Genomic DNA, 22,358 nt, shown 5'->3' on the forward strand with positions numbered 1-22,358 from the left:
GTCTTTGTGGCGCGCTTGAGTTTTCTCTCAGATGGGGAAGAGGAAAACCCTAGAAACCAACGTTTCAGGCAACCATTGCATGATCCTAGGGACCACTACCATTTTATATTAAGGGCAATTACGGATTCAACCCATCAAAGAGTCCGTAATTGCGTACATGTATCTATACATTTCAAAATTACTCCATACCATCTAAAATGACGTAATATCCCAAAACGCAATCACTTAAACGGATATTTACCTTAAGACAGCAATAATGTCTGAAATTCTTCATAGACATATGCCGGCCCACCAAATGATCTTACAATCTCTCACTTGGGCCAAATATGTCTTTATACATTCAAACATTATACAAAACCTTAGGAGCTCATAACTGCTATCTTATTAAACGTCATTTTCACCAATCTCGTCCATGATCATATCAACATAGAACCAAAGCGGCTTTTGCTATATTAAAATTAGCTAAACCTTCAATGATCACAAATGTTAACACAACCAATGGCATAGATCTGATATGGATGTATAGCATGAGAATTACATGTAATGTGATTACAACATGTCTATTCACAACTGGTTCAACTTTAAAACCTTATGGAGATCAAAACATAAACACATAAACACAGAATGGAACCAATGAACTTTAAACTTTATTCTACAGAAAACTGAATATGTGTCCATACATAAGAGCAAACAAAATACAAACTCCCACTAAACCAGCACATCATCCAAGGATAACAACATGTTCGTGAAAGACTTTATGTGTTAAACCCTTAGTAAGCGGATCCGCAATCATAGAGTTTGTCCCAATATGCTCTAAAGACACGTGACCATTCTGTATCCTCTCTTTAACAGCCCAAAACTTAATGTCGATGTGCTTCGACTTTGACAAACTGCGGCTGTTATAAGAGTACATGACTGCTGAATTATTGTCACACAACAACCTTAGTGGCATTTTTATACCACTCACAATGCGCAGCCCCGTGACAAAATTCCGCAACCACAAAGCATGATTGGATGTCTCGTAACATGCTATGCTTCTGTCCTAGCACCCAGCAAAGCCAGAATCTGAATACCCAATTATCTTCTACTGGTCTGACTTCCTGTATGTGAGCATAAAATCTTTTGTTCTTTCTAAGTACCTCAAAACTCTTTTGGCTGCTTTACAATGATCCATACCAGGATCACTTAAGTATCTGCCTAACATTTCAACGATAAATGCAATATCCAGACGAGTACAAACCTGAGCATACATAAGGTTTCCCACAACAGACGAATAGGGAATCCTTTCCATTTGCTTAGATTCGATTTTACTTTTAGGGCACTGTTTGAGACTAAACTTGTCTCCTTTAGTAACTAGAGTATCTCTTGGTTTACAATCTTTCATGCCATATCGCGAAAGTACCATATCAATGTAGGCCTCTTGTGATAATCAATGAATACCCTGAGAACGATCTCGAAATATTTGAATCCCCAATACAAAAGATGCACAACCAAGATCCTTCATGTCAAACTTTATTGACAAAATTTCTTAGTTTCATGCAATATGCCCACATCATTACTTGCCAGCAATATATCATCGGCATATAAAACCAGAAAGATAAATTTGCCCCACTGAAGTTTTGGTATACTCATTCATCAACCATATTAGTCTCGAAACCAAATGAAACTATAATTTAATGAAATTTGTAATACCACTAACGGGAAGCTTGCTTTAACCCATAGATGGATTTCTTAAGTTTGCATACCATTTTCTTTGCATCTCTTGAAACAAAGTTGTTTGGTTGCACCATATATATCGTTTCATCAATGTCTCCATTTAGAAACATTATCTTTACATTCATCTAATGCAGCTCTAAGTCAAAATGAGCCACAAGTGCCATTATAATCCTGAATAAGTCTTTCAACAAAATTGGAGAGAAAGTCTATGTATAATCAATGTCTTCTTTTTGAGTAAAGCCCTTTGCGACAAGACATGTCTTATACCTTTCAATGTTACCTAATGAATCCCTTTTGGTTTTAAATATCCATTTACAACCAATGGGTTTCACACCTTCAGGTAAGGGAACAACTTCTCATACGTCGTTGTCCATCATGGACTTTATTTCTTCATTCATGACATCTATCCACTTATGAGATTTAGAACTCTTTATTGCTTGCTGGAGGTTAATAGGATCATCCTCCATTAAGCCCATATCAACATCATATTCTTGGAGATAAACAAAATCATTTGAAATTGACTTCTCCTCTCTCTAGTGGATCTCCTTAGTGGCACCTCTACTTGATTTTCTTGAAGTTGTTGAGTTTGTTCTTCAGTAGGGAGACTGACATCATTGTCTTCTTCTAAATATGTTGATGGAACAATGGTAGGAACAAAGACTTGATTATTGCTTTCAACATCTGCATGAATAGACTCACGTATCTCTTCAAAGACAATATCTTTAACCTAATCACCTCCCCCAAACTCAATATCCTCAAAAAAATAGGCATTTTCCGTTTCAAAGAAAGACTTATTGGTTGGATTATAAAACTTATAACCCCTTAATGTTTATTCGTTTTCCCTTTATACTTTCCACGCAAACATTAAAGTCTGCAAAATCAGGGGACTCAAGAATTCTATTCGACACAAGCCTTTTATTTTCTTTTCAGAGATTTGTCTTAAGTGCCTATGTCACAACATAACATAATTCTCATTGGCTAATTTTCTTTTCGTACCACTAAATGTAACATGCAAGGTTTCATGATATGAAGCAACCGTATCAAGTAAATAAAGGTTATCGCTACCATATAAAGAACCAGTGACTATCAAATTTGAGTGCAGAAACAACTTAAATTTACTTCCTCCAAATGAACAATAATATTCAAATTTGTCCAATGAGGAAATAGAAACCAAATTCTGTTTAAAAGACGGTACCACATAAGTTTCTGCCAAATTCAAATAACAACCAGTCTTTAACAATAACCGAAAATCTGCTATGGATTCAACTTTCGCCTTCTTGTCATTGCCCACATAGATGAATCTTTCAGCATCATTTGGTGTTTGACAATTTAAGTAACCTTCCATAGAGACACTTATGTGAGTAGTAGCACCTGAATCTACCCACCAAGTGTTCCTAGGTACTGAAGTTAAATTAACCTCAGAACAAACCAAAGTGAGAAGTGTACCATTCCTTTCACGCTATGCGTGAAACTTGGTGCAATTTTTCTTCAAATGACCTTCACCCTTGCAAAAGAAGCAGCCTGATTGACCTTCCTTATGCTTCTTCTGTTTCTTAATGCATGACTGGTCAACTGCAACTTCCTTAACAGTCTTTCTTTTCTTACTTATAAAAATTGAATCATTTAACTCAGGAATAGTACTCAAATTTGCAAGTATCATAGAGGCAGAACTCACTGTAAAAAGAACAAAAATACCAAACATGCTCACAATCAAAACATGTACAAATATGAAATAACAAATATAAATGAATTTAAATACAATGGCCTAAATCTCATCACAAGGTACCGGTGCAACGTTAATATCCAATCTTTGGATTGAAATATTAACTGCAAGTGGTATTCTTGGTCAATAATGAATATAAATAATTAACTCTGTCAAACAACGAGCCCATCTTTGGATTGACTCATTATTCACATGGAAACCTAAAAAGTTATCACATATTTATTTTCCTGTATACTTAAACCTGACCAAGCAACAATCCTCCTTTGGGTTGATCATTGCTTGCATGGATCAAGCATACTATCATCTAATATTCAAAACAGGAAAATTCGTACAAACTTTGATGACATAAAGTACAAACTTACTAATTTTAAACAACAGACATGGCCAAAGATCAAATTCATAATTCAAACATTCATCTAAAGTACACCCACAAATTAACAACATGCAAAACATGATGCATAAACCAAATTCACATACAAGTTTGCCCAACATTAAATCCAAAACCAAATGATTCAATGATGCGACACATACAAAATTATCTTACATTGAATCCAAAGACCAAATGAATCAATGATAGAGGCCCAAAAGAGTCCAAAATTTCATAAACTGATACCATAATCGTGCTTAAGTGGGTCAAAAACCACTGAATCGGCCTTAAAATGGCCCGTATCGTTCTTAAACCACAACAAAAGCATCCACAAGGCCCTAAATAGGGCTGAACCGGTTAAAAATTAGACGAACCAGTCAAAAAATAAACTGTATCGGTTCTAAAACCCACTAAACCGGTTAAAAAATGGCTAAAATCAGTTAAAAAACTGAATAAACCGGTCTGAAAAGCCCTGAACCGGTTTGAAAATCAACGGAATCGGTTCTGAAAGGCCCGAACCAGTACTGAATCGGTTCCAAAAGATACGAATCGGTCCCCAAAAAGTCTGAACTGGTCCCAAAAGGTCCGAACTGGTTCTGAATCGAACTGAATGGGTTCTAAACTTAATGAACGGGTTTGAAAAACTGAATGAACCGGTTCTGTTTTAAAATTAAACCGCATAGATACGGGTCGGGTCCGACAAGACCCGACCTGGTACGAAAAATTAAACGCAGGGGCTCGGGCGCGAGGCGGCAAAATTTTTTTTTTTTTTTTAAAGCTTGATGGATCCGGATCGGTTCTGTCAAGACCCGACCTGGTCCGACCCGCACGCTCGACAGCGCGAGCGGTCGCGGGCATCGCCTCCACCGCTCGCCTGCCGAACGGTAGGCGGGCGGTGAAGCTCCACCGGCAGGCCACCCAATAGCGTGGGGACCGTCGGCGGGTGCCGCCAGAGCCACCGGCCGTCGCCCGCCTCGATGGCGGGACGACACCCACCGTCAACCGGCCGATACGGCTGGTTTTCGTCCCGTTTTCATATCTGCCCCTTTCTAGTTTTGGGCGGCTGTTGCAGCGGCAAGGAAGCAACCGGCGACCTTGGGTGGGCGCCGGTGGGTCGCGCGGGTCCATCCGACGATAGCTATGTAGCCGGCGGTCGCCTTTCGACGGCTGTCGCCCCTCCCTGCCATTGCCTCTCTCTGCCGACCCTATCCCTTCTTCTTCCTCTTCAATGGCTGCATCGGACGAAAAAGGGGGAACCGGCAAGCCACCCAACTGCGTGGGTGGCCGCCGGTGGGTCGCGCCAGGACGGGGAGGTCCGGTCGTCGCCTAATGGCCGGCCAATGCCTGCCTGACGGCCAGAAACTGTCGCCCTCAAGGACCTCCGTCGCTCTTCTCTGTTCCCCTTCTGTTTTCCTTAGGTGGCTGCAATAGGAGCCCGACGGCTTCCGTTGCTCGCCCAAAAATTTTTTTTTTTTTTGAAAAACTTGCAGCCGAAGAACCAAATGGGGAACATCTGAACCAAAAGAACGCACAAAAATCATCCAAAATCCACGATTGAACAATGAACATTGGCTCTGATACCAATTGTTGGGATTTCTCCCCTTCATGCATACACATACGATATGCCTTAAAACATTATCATGCTCATGCTAAATCACTGAATTAAACAAAATAAACTTAACTGTAGCGGAAGCGTACCTGAATCCATCTGAAGAACTGGACGGTAGATCGCGGTAGGATCTTTAAGGGTTTTTGCGGTGCGCTTGAGGTCTCTCTCAGATGGGGAAGAGGAAAACCCTAGAAACCAACGTTTCAGGCAACCATTGCACGACCCGAGGGACCACTACCATTTTATATTAAGGGCAATTACGGATTCAACTTATCAAAGAGTCCGTACTTGCGTACAGGTATCTATACATTTCAAAATTACCCCATACCATCTAAAATGACGTAATATCCCAAAACGCAATCACTTAAGCGGATATTTACATTAAGACAGCCCTAATGTCTGACATTCCTCATAGACATATGCCGGCTCACCAAATGATCTTACATAGAAACTTGGCTCTAATACCATAGGGGCCGTTTGATGCCCTGAAAATTTACTGTAGCAGTGGAAAAAAATTTCAAAATTTTAAAATTTTTCCTTCTCATCAAACTTAGAAAATTTTTTTTTACCGTTAAAAGTAGAAACGGCAAAATATTTTTATGGAAAAATTTTTCCAGCCACAGGGGTGGAAAAATTTTTCAAGAAATATTTTTTTGACCGTTGGAGGAGGAAGAGAAGGAAGGAGGGAGGAGGAAGGAGGAGGAGGAAGGGAAGGAGGGAGGAGGAAGGAAGAGGAGGAAGGGAAGAAAGGAGGGAGGAGGGAGGAGGAAGAAGGGAAAGAGGGAGGAGGAGGAGGAAGGGAAGGATGGAGGAGAAAGAAGGGGAGGAGGGAAGGAGAAGAGGGGAAGAAGGGGAGGAGGGCACGGTGAGGAGGGAAGGAGAAGAGGGGAAGAAGGGGAGGAGGGCACGAGGAGGGAAGGAGAAGAGGTGAAGAAGGGAAGAAGGGGAAGAGGGGAAGAGGGCACGCGAGGGGAAGGAGAAGAGGGGAAGAAGGGGAAGAAGGGGAAGAGGGAGAAGAGGGGAAAAAGGGGAGGAGGGCACGCGAGGGCACCTCCCCACGTCCCCCGCCGCCGCCGATGGCACCGTCCCCGCCGCCGCCGATGGCACCGCCTGACGCCTCTTCCCCAAAATCCTCCCTCCTTCCTTTCCCTTCCCTTCTTCCTCCTCCTTCCCTTCCCTTCCCTTCTTCCACCTCCTCCCTTCTCTTCCCTTCTTCCTCCTTCCTCCTCCCTCCTTCCCTTCCCTTCCCTTCCCTTCTTCTTCCTCCTCCTCCTTCCCTTCCCTTCCCTTTCCTTCCCTTCTTCCATTTTTACCAAACGACGAAATTTCTTTCCGGAAAAATATTTCTTACTTAACAAACACAAGCTTGTTTTGGAAATATGGAAATTTTTTTCCTATTTCTCAATTCCAGAAATATATTTCTGGAAATTTTTTTCCGTTTCCATGGTTTCCAGCCATCAAACGGCCCCATAGAGAGGAGAGAAAAAAGAAGGAAAAAATCAAGCACAACTATTTATGTGGTTCAATATAATGGCTTACATCCAAGGGAGGAAGGGGAGATCTTGTATTCCAATGAAGCATATACAAGGACTATCATTATCAACCACCATTATAAATTAAATATAGGCAAGTTGCCAAAAAATGTAAAAGGCAAGAAATCCACAAGAAACCATAAGTTCTTATCCTCATCACCAAATCTTCTTATCACCACCAAATGAGCAAGTTGTTGAGGAAACGGCTAGTCTACAGCAAGAGGAAAGTTAAACTTTCCTCTTGTGCAGAAGTATTTTCTCTTTCCTTGTTTTATTTCCTTTGTTGTTCCCATCGGTTCTCCTCAATATATGTCTGTAAGGGACCACCAAAAAACAAGAAAGAATGAAAATAAAAAGTCTGGTTTTGTTCATTCGTGGATGTAGGCAGTAATAGCCGAACCACGTTAACTCTTGTTTATATGTGATTGTCATCTTTCTTCAATATTTGACATGGTATCAGAGCAGTCGCATTGGTGAATTCCTCTACTCTTGTTCAACGACTAAGGCAAGAAGACCAGAGCGGTGAAAGGGGGAAAGGGGGAAAGTTCTTCTGGAATTCGTTTTTCTTCTGCTTCCGCCTTGAATCATTGTTTTCATTCCAGTTGCTGGATTCCTCAACCTCCTTGATCCTCTCACCGCTGCCGGTGTAGCGTCGACATGGTTTTGGAATTCATTTTTTTCTGTTCCTACATAAACTGCTCCTACGAAACTGAATTTATATCAGACTTCCGACAACCGGCGCAGCCAGCTCCGGTGACGGAATTTGATGAGCCAGGGGTCGTTGGATTCGCCTGAGTCTCAGGAGGAATCCTACAAATTTGAGATGTTTTGGTGCTAAAGTGAGGGAAAAAATCAAAGAAAAAAGGCATCGGGTATTCTGTTTCTGTGTTTTTGCTTTGAAACCAAAAATTGTGCTGGATTCAGGCGGTCGGCGCTGTCATCTCCATCGTCAGAATACTTCGAGTATAGGCTCATTGGAATCGTCTGCTTCTGAAGATTCTACCAACCAAATTTCAGATTTTTTGGAGTAGCGGTTGAAGAGTTATGCATTTTTGAGTGACTACCTGTTGTTGAACTATTTCCCACGATGTTTGAGGTATAGGCGGTAGGTCTTTCTTCTCCTGTTCTCTCTCACATTAAAATTAGTTGTCGAGTAGATTTGGAATGGGATTCTAAGTTGCTTGGGATCCCTCAGACTAAGTTTCAGCTTATTTGGAATTCACAAGAAGAAGCTATAGGTATTTGATGTTCCGCCTATCCCTGTGGATGCCCTGCTCCTGAATAGCCTCCTTCAAAAGGGCTTCCGCTTGAGGAAGAACAAGCAGCAGCTGCCATCAGACATTTTATCCGAGCAGCTTCTTTTTTCTGTTTCCGTCTGCCATCACCGCCAGCAAGGGTATTCCATATTTGTATTGTCATGGAGTTCAACACAGAAGCACAACCGTCTTCGTTCCCACCAAATCATTATGATGGTGGATCCAGCAGTTCGAGAGTGGTGACTCAAGAAAATCACCCTCTCAAGATCACAACGACTCTTTTTTCCGGCACCGACTACATCAGCTGGTCCAAGGCAGCAAAGCTCTTTCTAAGTGGTAAGGAAAAGTCAGTTACATTATAGGTGCAATACCTAAACCTGAACCTACTGATCTTAAGTATGCACAATGGGAATCTGAAAACGACATGGTTATGTCTTGGTTATACAATTCCATAGAGTCTCAAATCAGTAAGGGGCTTATGTTCAAGGAAATGTGGGATGTCATTAAAGAAGTCTACGGCGAGCAAAGCAACACACACTACTCGTATCTATGAATTGCAGAATGAAATTACTAGGTTTATGCGTCAAGATAAACCATTTAACGTATATGTGGGTGCTCTTCGAGGGATGTTTGTTGAAATGCTTATGTATCGACCACCCACTATTGATCTCAAGATCTAACAACAACGTCTTGAAGAAGATAAAATTTTTAAACTTCTTGGTGGGCTTAGTCAAGATTACGAGCATCTTCGCAGCCAAGTTCTTATGACGACCCCCCTTCCTTCATTCAATTCTGTTTGTGCTATGATCCAACGTGAAGAAACTCGCAGAAACTTGATGATTTCCAGCCCTATCATATCCAATATCCAACCTACTGAGCATCCAGACAAGGTTGTGTATCTTTCTAAAGGGAAAAGTCCATCAAGAAACAAATCGTTGTCTGGGTCTACATCTCATGATCGACTTAAAAATCGATCTCGCTTCAAGTGCACTTATTGTCAAAAACTTGGCCACACTCGAGATAAATGTTGGGACCTCGTTGGCAGGCCACCTCGTGACAAAGGAGTCTCTCAAAAGCCAAACAAAGAGGACATGACAGCCCATTTTGTCACTAAAGAAGAGATGATGAATTTTTTTTTCTCAAATGGCAAAGACAAATTTGGTATCATCTCAACCAATCTCTGATGCAGTCAACACCGACGATCCAGGTACATCCTTTGCTTTTTCTTTACATTCTCCTCTCATAAATTGGGTAGTTGACTCCGGTGCCAGTGACCACATGACCAACCAAACCGCCATCTCAAAAAATTTTAAAAATTTTAAACCTATTTTTACTGCTGATGGCTCGGCAATGTGGGTTGCTGGCTCAAGTCGCATGAAATTACTTTGTGATGGTAAAGACTCTGAAGTTCTGCACGTTCTTAATATTTCTACTAGTCTTCTATCTGTAAGCAAGATTACTCTTACACATAACTGCCTTGTAATTTTCTCGGCTAAGGATGTTGTTTTTCAGGACAAGGAATCGAAGAAAGTGATTGGTAGAGGTGTCCAATGCGGCGGCTTATATTTTTTAGATTCTAAGACTTTTGCTTTATTTAATCATGCTTCTTCTATTGAACAATTTAGTTTGTGGCATTCTAGATTAGGTCATGCTTCTCATAAAATTGTTCGAACATTATTCCCTCAGTTATCTATTTCTACAAAATCTTGTGATGTTTGTGAATTTTTAAAGTCTACTCATGTGCCTTTTAATAATGTTGTCGAACGTAGCACTATATTATTTGATCTTGTTCATTCTGACGTGTGGGGTCCCGCTCCACTTAATTCAATATCTGGATTTCGATACTATATGACATTTATTGATGATAAGTCAAGGATAACATGGATATATTTTTTAAAACACAAGCATGAGGTTTCTAAAATTTTTGAAAATTTTTATCAAATGATTTTGACTCAATTTGGGATAAAGATCGAACATATTCGTTCTGACAATGTTGGTGAGTATATTAATGAAGTATTGCAGGATTTTTTATCACAAAAAGGAATATTGTATCAAACGACTTATACAGGCACACCGCAACAAAAATGGTGTTGTGGAAAGGAAGAATCGTCATCTTTTGAATGTCGCTCGTGCTTTGATGTTCCACATGAATATGCCAGATGAATATTGGGCAGATGTAATAGCTACATCATGCTATATAATTAATCGTCTTCCTAGTGAGAGACTTGAAAATATGGCCCCAAAGGTAATTTTGACCCAACGATATGTCTCTATCAATCATTTGAAAGTGTTCAGGTGCAAGTGTTTTGTTCATCTTCAACAGCAGTTTCGAAATAAGTTACAAAAGCATGCCATCAAGTGTCTTTGTTGGTTATTCCACTTCCAAGAAAGGTTTTAAGTGTTATGATCCTACCGCTAAGAAGTTGTATATCTCAAGGGACGTCAAATTCTTTGAAAACGAGCCTTTCTTTTCTACATCAGTTCATTGTGAGGGGGAGATGCAGAGCCATAGTAACCACAACCACAATGAATTTTACCAACAGTCTATTCCCAAGACCTTTTTTCTAGTTTTTGATGGCTTCAATTCCAGCACCCCTCTTGATGGCGTCAATTCCAACACCTCTCCACCGCTCTCTTACACTGAAGTGAGTAGTTCTGAACCTCAAAATCGCGAGTCAACCTCTTTGAGCCCACAAAGGCAAACTATTGACAATAGCATACCTGAGGGAAGAATATCGTCTATAATGACACGTCCACCCTCTAGGTTTAGTGATTTCTATCCATTCTGTTCCAATCTTGCTTACTCTAGCTCCAAACATCCCATCGAAAAACACATAGACTTTAGTAAACTGTCAACCAAGTACCAACACAATGTCCTCAACTCGTACTCTCTACATGAACCTTCAACCTTTCAGGAAGCCAGTCGTGACTCTGAATGGCAGAAAGCCATTAATGAAGAGTTAATAGCCTTAGAGAAAAATCAAACTTGAACTATAGTTCACTTGCCAGAAGGAAAGAAACCAGTGGGATGTCAGTGGATATACAAAATAAAATACAACAGTGACGGCAGTGTGGATAGATACAAAGTCAGATTAGTCGCAAAAGGATACACCCAACAAGAAGGTATTGACTTCACAGGGACCTTCGCTCCTGTTGCTAAGATGAACTTTATTCATATCCTTCTATCAGTGGCAGCAAATAAGAACTGGGAATCTTTTCAACTTGATGTCAAGAATGCTTTTTTACATGGGAATTTAGAAGAATAAGTTTATATGAATCCACGCAGGGCGTCAAACATCAGCCTGGTTATGTGTGCAGACTCAAAAAATCGATCTATGGGCTAAAGCAGTCTCCATGAGCATGGTTTTCAAAACTTAGTAGTGTACTCATTGAGATCAGATTTAAGCAAAGCACTGCAGACTACACTATGTTTGTCTCTCGTTCCTGTCAAGGTATTGTTATTTTATTGGTGTATGTCGATGACATTATTGTTACAAGAGACAATGTCGAACAAATGAAGAAAAATGAAGGTCATATTGCACGACAAGTTTGAAATTAAGGATTTAGGAAAATTGAGATATTTTTTAGGTATTGAAGTTGCACATTCAGAGAAAGGCATTTTTTTATGTCAAAGGAAATACATGTTGGACCTTCTCAAGGAAACAGGATTTCTAGGAGCTAAGCTGAGTTCGACTCCTCTTGACCTCAACTACAAAATCAAAAAAGATGATGGGAAACCCATTCAAGATGTTCAAGGCTTTCAACGACTTATTGGAAAGCTAATTTATTTAACCGTAACTCGACCAGACATCACGTTTGCAGTCAACATGATAAGCCAAGTCATGCAAAGTCCTCGGTCTATACATTTAGAAACTGTTCATCGTATTCTCAAATATTTAAAGGTGAGTCCAGGAAAAGGTATTTTAATGAAACGGAACAACAACCTTGAAGTGATTGGATACACAGATGCAGACTGGGTTGAGATCACAGTGATAGAAAGTCTACCACCGATTTTTGTACTATGGTGGGAGGTAACCTTGTCACATGGAAAAGCAAAAAGCAGAATGTGGTGGCTAGGTCCAGTGCTGAAGCCGAATACAGAGCTATGGCCACATGTGCTAGTGAACTTGTATGGGTCAAAGCGCTTCTTCTTGATATGGGAATCAAAATTGAAAAACCTATGAGTCTCATGTGTGACAACATGGCAGCCATTCATATTGGTGCAAATCCAGTGTTTCATGAACACACTAAGCATATCGAGGTTGATTGTCATTTCATTCGTGAAAAAATTCAGAACAAAACCATATGTACCCCTCATGTTGGTACCCAATATCAATTGGCAGATATATTTACTAAAGCCCTAGGAAAGGAGTGCCATCAATGGATTACTAGCAAGTTAGGGCAGATCGACATTAGCTCTCCAACTTGAGGGGGAGATTGTTGAGGCAACGGCTAGTCTGCAGCAAGAGGAAAGTTTAAACTTTCCTCTTGTGCAGAAGTATTTTCCCTTTCGTTGTTTTATTTCCTTTGTTGTTCCCATCGGTTCTCCTCAATATATGTCTGTAAGGGTGAACCATCGAAAAACAAGAAAGAATGAAAATAAAAAGTCTAGTTTTGTTCATTCGTGGATGTAGGCAGTAATAGCCGAACCACGTTAACTCTTGTTTATGTGTCATTGTCATCTTTCTTCAATATTTGACACAAGTCACAAGAAATCTGCAATGAATAGAGATAATGTGGTAAGAGGTCTTCGAGTACAACGAGAGGAAGAAGAAGATTTCTTAAAGGAGAGAAGCAGAGAAGAAGGAATTTATAAAAGGAAGTGTTCTGCGACATTCACATAGTTGTGCAAGGTTTAAAGCTAAGAAGAATTGCACTTCGTACATAGCTCCTTCAATTTTGCAGCAACATTCATTACACAATTTTTGATAGCTAGGTCTTCCTCAGTGTATACTTTCTTATGTTGGCTTGGATGCATCTATGATACTAGGCTCACCCCTTGTCTGACGTCTCAGAGGAGTTGAGCACTCATCCTCTGAGTGGATCTGCCCACTCTTCTAAGCCACATTCCTAGGCGCTTTGCTACTCTGTACTTTATCCGAGTGGCAATTCCGCTGGATTTCAAAAGCAATTGCCCAAAGATCACAAGTATCCTTATCACTTTGTAGAAACAAGTTTTAATTACTCCTAACCTTGATCAATTAATGGCTTCTAAGCCGAAATAAGAATGAGAGTTTTAAATTGAGAGGGTGTTTGACATGAACATTGCCTTCTTGAAGCACATACTTTTGGAAAACATGTTTCAAAAACAGTATGTTCTTCTTCTCAAAGGAAACATGGCGTCATTATGTGTAACATTTAATTTTTAAAACTGTAATCAGATCACTCCATGATTGCTTTGTTAGGGTCGGCACTTTCCTTTTTTTCTTTCTTCCATCCTACTTGTTATTTTGTGTCTGCTACTAACATAAAACTGCACTTATTGTGGTGTTATTTTGATATAAAAGTGTGAAAGCTTCAGGTTTGAACCATAGTCACAGGTATTGTTTTTAATCTTTAAACGGTAAAATTGTTCTCAGCTATAATATGATGAGCTTAAAAAAATATGATAAATTTTATAAAATTAAACAAATCTTAAAAATTTGGAAAAGACAATATAAATGAGAATCTAACAAGACAACATCAAAAAAAAATATTTTGATAGCTCCTTTTTTTGCTTTACCATAAGGTTATCTTCGGCTTCGGTCCAAACTTGGCAGGAATAGGATACACCTTTCTTTGACGCCATTCATATTTCTTCTTACTGCAGCTTCATATGTAACTGTTAAAGGATGTTCTTTCTCTTTTTTCTTTTGATTGAAAGTTCTAATTTTTGTTTAATTTCACAGGGTCGTGACGCATTTGTGCTACTGAACTCTACGCCCGGCAAACCAGTTGAGAAGGATTCTCCTGTAAACAACCCAAGCCTCAGCGGCTTCGATGTCATAGATGAAGCAAAATCCATATTGGAATCCCGGTGCCCGGGAGTGGTTTCCTGCGCCGACATCGTCGCCTTTGCCACCCCGGACTCCGTCCAAATCGCCGGAGGAATTTCCTAATTGGTGCCAGCGGTGTTGGGATAAAATGAGGATAGACACGAATCTACTAAAAAAGATTCAACGATGAAGTATAGCCCAAACCGATCATGCTAGAAGCAACAAAACAATGACAAAGCAATCACAAATGCACGAGAAGATTTTTACGCGGAAAACCCCTCCAAACAATGAGGGTAAAAACCACAGGGTACTACGACCCAAACTCAATCCACTATAATCAATGATATAAGTTGTCCCACGAGGGGCTACACAAAGCCAACCCTCCAACAATAATATCTCACCAAAGCTATATGAGAAAACAAGGGAAAAATATCACCGATTGAATGCGGAAACTGTGGATTGAGAGGAAATGCGCCTGGCTTTCTTCTTGGAATCGAATCTTGCTCTAGCCAAATGCTCGCAACCTTCTCTTCCTCTTCTCCTTCTCTCCTTTCTTCTTCTCCTTCTCTCCTCTCTTCTTCTCCTTCTCTCCTCTTGCTGTGCAGCCACCAAGAGAGAGCACGAGAGACCACACCTCTCCTTTTTCTTTTCCCAAAAACGGAACCCTAGAGAGAGACGTACGAAAAGAGATTGGGGGCACCATCAGGTGCCCCCCTTTTCCTCCCGCCTGTCACTTAAGTGACGGGCCGGGTCGGGTCCTCTCTTGAGGCTGGACCCGACCCAACAAACTCCCCCTCCAGCTTCAAAAGAGAAAACATACCTGCAAAATGAACAAAATTAATGTACTGCATTAAAGGCAGTCATCCCAACTAAGTCTCTACACATATCATGCTTCTCTTTAGGTAGAGACTTCGTCATCATATCTGCAGGATTATCATCTGTATGGATCTTATCAAGAACAAGCTGCTTCGACTCTAGAACATCACGTATCCAATGATACCTTACGTCTATATGCTTTGACCTTGCATGAAAAGTAGAATTTTTTCTAAGGTGAATAGCACTTTGACTGTCACAGTAAAGCACATACTCGTCTTGATTGAACTGAAGTTTCTGCATGAACCTCTTCATCCATAGAAGCTCCTTGCTCGCCTCTGTAGTTGCAATAAACTCTACTTCAGTAGTAGATAATGCTACACATTTCTGAAGTCTGGATTGCCTAGAAACTGCACCACCTGCATATGTCAATAAAAAACCAGATATAGATCTTCTCCCGTCAATGTCTCCTGCCATGTCTGAATCTGTATAGCCAACAAGAATAGATTTTTCTGCCCCAAAACAAAGTGAAAAACTGCTAGTTCCACGAAAGTATCTCAAAATCCATTTAACTGCTTCCCAGTGTTTCTTTCCTGGATTTGAGACAAACCGACTAACCACTCCAACTGAATGAGCAATATCAGGTCTAGTACATACCATAGCATACATCAGACTACCTGTGACTGAGGCATAGGGAATCTTCTCCATATCTTCTTTTTCTGAATCTGTCCTTGGACTCTGCTTGGTGCTCAACTTGAAATGCGCTGCAAGAGGGGTGCTAACAGGTTTTGCCTTGTCCATGTGAAATCTTTGAAGTACCTTCTCAATGTACTTCTCCTGAGATTGCCATAACTTCTTCGACTTGCTATCTCGCGTGATCTTCATACCCAAAATCTGACTAGCAGGTCCCAAGTCTTTCATAGCAAAAGACTTGCTTAACTCTTTTTTCAAGCTTGAAATTCTCGAGATATTATTGCCAACAATAAGCATGTCATCAACATAAATCAACAAAATGACAAAGTCATCACCTGAGAATTTCTTCACAAAGAAGCAGTGATCTGAAGTAGTCTTGGTGTAGTCATACTCCCCCATAAATGACTCGAACTTCTTGTACCACTGCCTAGGTGCCTGCTTCAGACCATACAAGCTTTTCTTTAATCTGCAAACATGGTTTTCTTTACCTTTCACAAGAAAACCTTCTGGCTGCATCATGTAAATTTCCTCATCAAGATCACCATGAAGAAAAGCTGTCTTCACATCCATCTGCTCGATCTCCAAATCAAGACTGGCTGCCAAACTAAGAACAACTCTGATAGATGACATCTTGACCACCGGTGAGAATATCTCGTCAAAGTCAACTCCTTTCCTCTGATTGAACCCCTTCACAACCAACCTAGCTTTGTATCTTGGGTTTAGAGAGTTTTCATCATGCTTTACTCTAAAAACTCATTTGCTTCTCAATGCCCTCTTGCCTTGGGGCAACTCCACAAGCTTGAAGGTGTGGTTGTCGTAAAGTGAATGCATCTCATCTTTCATGGCTTCCATCCACTTTTCCTTGTGCACATCATGCATAACTTCTTCATAGCATTCAGGCTCACCACTATCAGTCAACAAAATATAGTCATGTACGAGATATCTAGTTGAGGGACGTCGCTCCCTCGTGGATCTCCGCTGCTGATTTACATCTGAGGAAGAACCCTCCAGATTATGATCATCATTTTCGTCATCTGAATTAGGAATATATGGCATGTCTACTTGTCCTTTTCTATCATGTATCTGGCCAACAGCATCATCTGGCACTGCTCTCGAAGTATTCTGCAAGGGAATAGGGTCCACATCAACTGGCAAATAGCTGCTATGAGAAGAATCCTTTCTTGTTTTCTGAATATCCTCAATATTCTGATCTTCAGCAAATACAACATCCTTGCTTCTGACAAGCTTCTTCTCAACTGGATCATACAATCTATAACCAAATTCATCATGGCCATAACCCAAAAACACACACTGCCTACTTTTTTATTCCAACTTCGATCTCTCATCCTTTGGTATATGCACAAATGTCCTGCATCCAAATACACGTAAGTGCTTATAGGATACATCCTTCTCATACCAAACTCTGTTAGGAACATCACCATCCAAAGGAACATGTGGAGACAAGTTAATCACATAAGCAGCAGTATGTAAAGCTTCACACCAAAAAGAATCAGATAACTTAGCTTCAGATATGAGACATCTAAGTCTCTCCATGAGTGTCATGTTCATCCTTTCTGTCACGCCATTCAATGGAGGAGTCTTAGGTGGAGTCTTCTGGTGCCTGATGCCATGAGATCTGCAATACTCATCAAATGGACCAATATACTCTCCCCCATTATCGCTGCGAACACACTTCAGCTTCTTTTCAGACTGCCTTTCAACCAGTGCATGAAAGTCCTTGAAAACACCAAGGACTTGGTCTTTCCTCTTTAAAGAATAGACCCAAACTTTCCTAAAAAAATCATCAATAAACGTGACAAAATAAAGTGCACCACCGTGTAAACTTACTTTCATAGGACCGCATACATCTGTATGAATCAGCTCAAGTGCTTCTGACTTTCTGGAAGGTGGATGACTCTTGAAAGAGACCCGTGTCTGCTTCCCTGCAAAACAATGACTTCATTTATCAAGTTTATCCTTCTTTACATCTGGCAGAAGATTCTTCTTGATCAAGAATTGCAGTCCTTTGTCACTCATATGTCCCAGCTTCCTGTGCCACAACTCAATAGATTTCTCATCTTGTGTCACATGTACCATGTCTCTGAAAATTGATGTCTGCATAGTATAAAGATTATTGCTGCATCTCTTGCCTCGAGCAATAATCAAGGAACCTCTGGTAAGCTTCCACTGGCCATCACCAAACATGTTGTGATACCCTTCTTCAACGAGCTTTCCTGCAGAGATAAGGTTCAGATGCATGTCAGGTGCATGCCTCACATCTGTCAGTTTCAATAGAGCTCCATTCGCATTCTTCAGAATGACGTCGCCTTTGCCTACAACGTGAGACAAAGAACCATTACTCATTCTCAAAGTACCAAAATCACCAGAAATATACGAAGAGAAAAAATCCTTATGGGAAGTAACATGAAAAGCTGAACCACTATCAACAAGCCAACAAGTATCGTCTCTGGCAAAATTAACCATGTTAGCATCACAAACAACAAACATTTCATGTTGTGCAGCAGCTACGACATTGTCATCTCGATCATTTTTCTTCTCATGTTTCTCCCCAATTTTATTCTCCTTCTTTAGCTGGAAGCAGTACTTCTTTATGTGTCTTTTCTTTCCACAGTGGTGGCATTCCAAATTCTTATATCTCGATTTGGACTTGCTTCTGCTTTTATCTCTGCCCCTGTCACTCTTAAATTTACTCCTCCCTCTGTTTTCTATGAAAAGAACCTCTGTCTGAGAAGAGCAAGCCTGAAATTTTCTTCTCATCTTCTCATTGAGAATACCTGACTTAACAACCTCCAAAGAAACAACCCCATTAGCTGCAGAGTTAGTAAGCGAGACTCTAAATGTCTCCCACGAATCAGGCAAAGTAGCAAGCAATAATAATCCCAAAATCTCATCTTCAAATTTAACGCTCATACTGGATAACTGACTAATGACTCCTTGAAAATCATTTAGAAAATCTGACACTGAACTGCCCTCTCTGAATCTTAAATTCATCAATCTTTTCAGAAGAAATAATTTACTACTTCCTGTCTTGAAGGCATAAAGATGTTCTAATTTTGCCCACAAACTACATGCATAATTTTCATCTTGGATATGGTTATAAACATTTTCATCCACAAACTGTCGAATGAAACCACAAACTTGTTCGTGTTCAAATTCTCATTCTTCATCAGATTTAGAATCGGGCTTTTCTTTGGCAAAAACTGGGAGGTGCATAGCCTTCACATATAAGAGATCTTTCATCTTATTTTTCCATAGACTATAATTAGTCTCATTTAGACTAATCATACGACTAGTACCAAAATCAATTTTGTTATCCACCATGTTGGCTCTGATACCACTTTGTTGTGATAAAATGAGGATAGACACGAATCTACTAAAAAAGATTCAACGACGAAGTATAACCCAAACCGATCATGCTAGAAGCAACAAAACAACGACCAAGCAATCACAGATGCACGAGAAGATTTTTACGTGGAAAACCCCTCCAAACAATGAGGGTAAAAACCACGGGGTACTACGACCCAAACTCAATCCACTATAATCAATGATATAAGTTGTCCCATGAGGGGCTACACAAAGCCAACCCTTCAACAATAATATCTCACCAAAGCTATATGAGAAAACAAGGGAAAAATATCACCGAATGAATGCAGAAACCGTGGATTGAGAGGAAATGCGTCTCGCTTCCTCCTTGAAATCGAATCTTGCTTTAGCCAAATGCTCGCAACCTTCTCTTCCTCTTCTCCTTCTCTCCTCTCTTCTTCTCCTTCTCCTTCTCTCCTCTTGGTGTGCAGCCACCAAAAGAGAGCAAGAGAGACCACACGTCTCCTTTTTCTTTTCCCAAAAACGGAACCCTAAGGAAAAAGACGTACCAAAAGAGATTGGGGGCACCATCGGGTGCCCCCTTTGCCTCCCGCCCGTCACTTAAGTGACGGGCCGGGTCGGGTCCTCTCTTGAGGCTGGACTCGACCCAACAAGCGGGACGACGAGATGGCCTCGTGTCCAGTAAAACCGAAGTTGATGCAAATATCCCGAAGGCGAATTTCAATGTCGAGCAACTACAAGCGAATTTTGCCGGGAAGGACCCTTCTCTCGAGGACATGGTCACACTGTCCGGTGCACATACCATTGGCGACTGCCACTGCTCACCGTTTTCCGATAGAATCTACAACTTCAGCTCCACTAACGCCCCCAATCCGTCCATGGACCCAAAATACGTGTTGTTTCTGAAGAGCAAATGTCCAGCTCCCCGATCGAGCGACGATCCGTCAGTCTTGTTGGATGAAGTGACACCAAATAAGGGATAACCAGTACTATGAGAACCTCAAGAACCAGAGGAGCCTCCTCTCGTCGGACCAGGCATTGATGAACAGGGACGACACGGCCACGATGGTCCAAAAGAGCGCGCTCTTTGGCTTAGTATGGCAGGCTAATTTTGCGGATGCGATGGTGCGGATGGGGAAGATCGAGGTTCTCACTGGGTCTCAGGGACAGATCAGGAAGTCCTGCAGGGTTGTCAATTGAAGTATCTGATCTTCCCCACAGTGATACACACAGGAGCTGGTACTAGACGTCGTTGTAGTTCTTAGGTTTCAATAATGGCTTACCTGCACGTGTCTTGATCTTAATTTCGTGGAAGACGTTGCTGTTCTTCTGAATAAGAAGCTTTTCTTTCAGTGTCTGATCTGTGAAAAGAATAAGAAAGGTTGGTGATGGCTAGTTCGTCATTGCCAACTTAATGGCCGCAATATTTGTCTCAGTTGTAACTTTACGACGTTCGACTGATTAATGATGCAGCAATTTGTGGTTCCCTGTTTGATATCTTTCCGTGAATCAATCGGTTATATATTTTAATATTTCTACTATCTCTCTCTCATCTATTTTGGGATGTGTTTAGTTTTACAGATTAACTTTTCACTTTCTGTCGTATTTGACTGGTAGATTGAGTAAAATTATTAATCTTTAATTAAGTATAATCTCATCAAACACTGATAAAGTACATTAGGATGTATTTATATGGTGCTATTGTCAATATAAAGATGAAGAAGAGAAAGTCAGATAACATGAAGAAGTCAGCTGAATTTTTACCTGCAAAAACTAAAGATACGGTATACCCCTTGAGTTTTATCATTGACTCAAATGAATGTGACTAACAATGGTATTTTAGTTATTTGAGAATTTGTATGGCAACAATATGGCAGAGACGGAATTCAACAAACTAGTGCAGGCACAAACGCACAGCAAATTAAGAACATAAATATTTATTTTAATAAATTGACTAACAATATCCAAAAGGGTGTAGGTCTGTTGGAAGCCAACCAAAGAAGGATATGAATATATAGCAAATTAAAGGGAAGAAATTAACTAATTGTTCGAAATTCTGAATCCGGCTTAAGATGGGCGTTGTGCGCATTCTGATCCAATTCGGATCCTAAAGACATTTTTTGAAGTAGAGGGGAAAGGCAGATACATAAACACGCAACAAGTGGCATGTAAAATATTTTTGGACTGATCTTTGGATCTCGGTGCTACCAATTTGAGGTTATTGGATCTTACACAATTGGTTTCAAACCTGGATTTGGACTGAAAGACAATTTTTTCCATTTTGGACCAGTGATCTATATATATGGGCCGGTTCCATTCAAATCGGCGGCGATCCAGTTTGGTTTAGTGGCCTATATTCAAGAGCACCACGTTTCAATTTAATATTTTAAGAAAATTTTAGAAAGTTGTTGTTTTCATTAAGTTCTATACATTTTAATTTCCCTTCATTTAGTGGTTGACTCATTAAATATTCTGATTCATAAAACAATTGCATGGCAATCTAGCGGGTCAACGGCCCTGCCAGTTGAACTTGGTTATATGGATAGGTCTGTGCACATTTGCATTGGTATTGTATGCAGGTTACTGTGCATGCCACCTGGGTTGTGGACCCAATGCAAGTGGTCGGCTGTCCATAGCTTGCGAGTAACTCATTCTCCCTTCCGGTTCTTTTTCAAAAACACATCTGACCACATTGTTTTGTCTGCTGGTTCTAGCCTCAAAAGAGGATCCAAACCACCCAAGGAAAGGAGAAGGAGGTTGGGGTATTTTCAAATTTTTTTTAGAGAGATGCGTACTTTACACTTGTTAACTTTTTCATAATCCTTTTTCGTCCTTCTAAAATGTTTTTTTTTTTTTACTTTAAACCATATTTACACACCCATGTAAACACTTTTTTGAACGTAGCAGGTTTTGTCAGCATGTGGGCAGTGGTGGAGTATTGTAGCTGGTGTGAGCAATTTTTCACCCCAACCCATAAAATTTACTTTGTTTAATCTAGGAACTTCGTTTACTTTTAGTTTTTTAATAACCCTCAGCACAAACCCATAAAATTAAAATCAAACTTGGAGTACCCCTCAGTACAAAAATTTCTGATTCCACAGTGTCTTGGGCAACAAGACCAAGAATACAAGGATGAAAGGAAGAGAGGTGAGACGAAGACAAAAAAAAAAAAGGTGAAACGTTTTTGGAGTCATTTTTTTCGTGTGTTCTTTTTTCATTTCAGACAGAAATCCAAGTTGGGGTTTTTTTACGTTAAATCTTGTCTCCGTTTAGTATGTTTTACTTTTTTCACCATTTTGGCTTGTATATCCTTTGGGGTGAGTGAGATG

The 22,358-nt window shown here is 40.4% G+C and overlaps 1 pseudogene; it reads left to right on the forward strand.

Moving 5' to 3' along the window:
• The first annotated feature begins 8,364 nt into the window (after positions 1 to 8,364).
• On the forward strand, positions 8,365 to 20,229 carry LOC116262604 (peroxidase 5-like; annotated as a pseudogene).
• Positions 20,230 to 22,358: the final 2,129 nt, after the last annotated feature.

This window comes from Nymphaea colorata, chromosome 10 (assembly GCF_008831285.2).
Source record: "Nymphaea colorata isolate Beijing-Zhang1983 chromosome 10, ASM883128v2, whole genome shotgun sequence".
Taxonomy (NCBI): domain Eukaryota; kingdom Viridiplantae; phylum Streptophyta; class Magnoliopsida; order Nymphaeales; family Nymphaeaceae; genus Nymphaea; species Nymphaea colorata.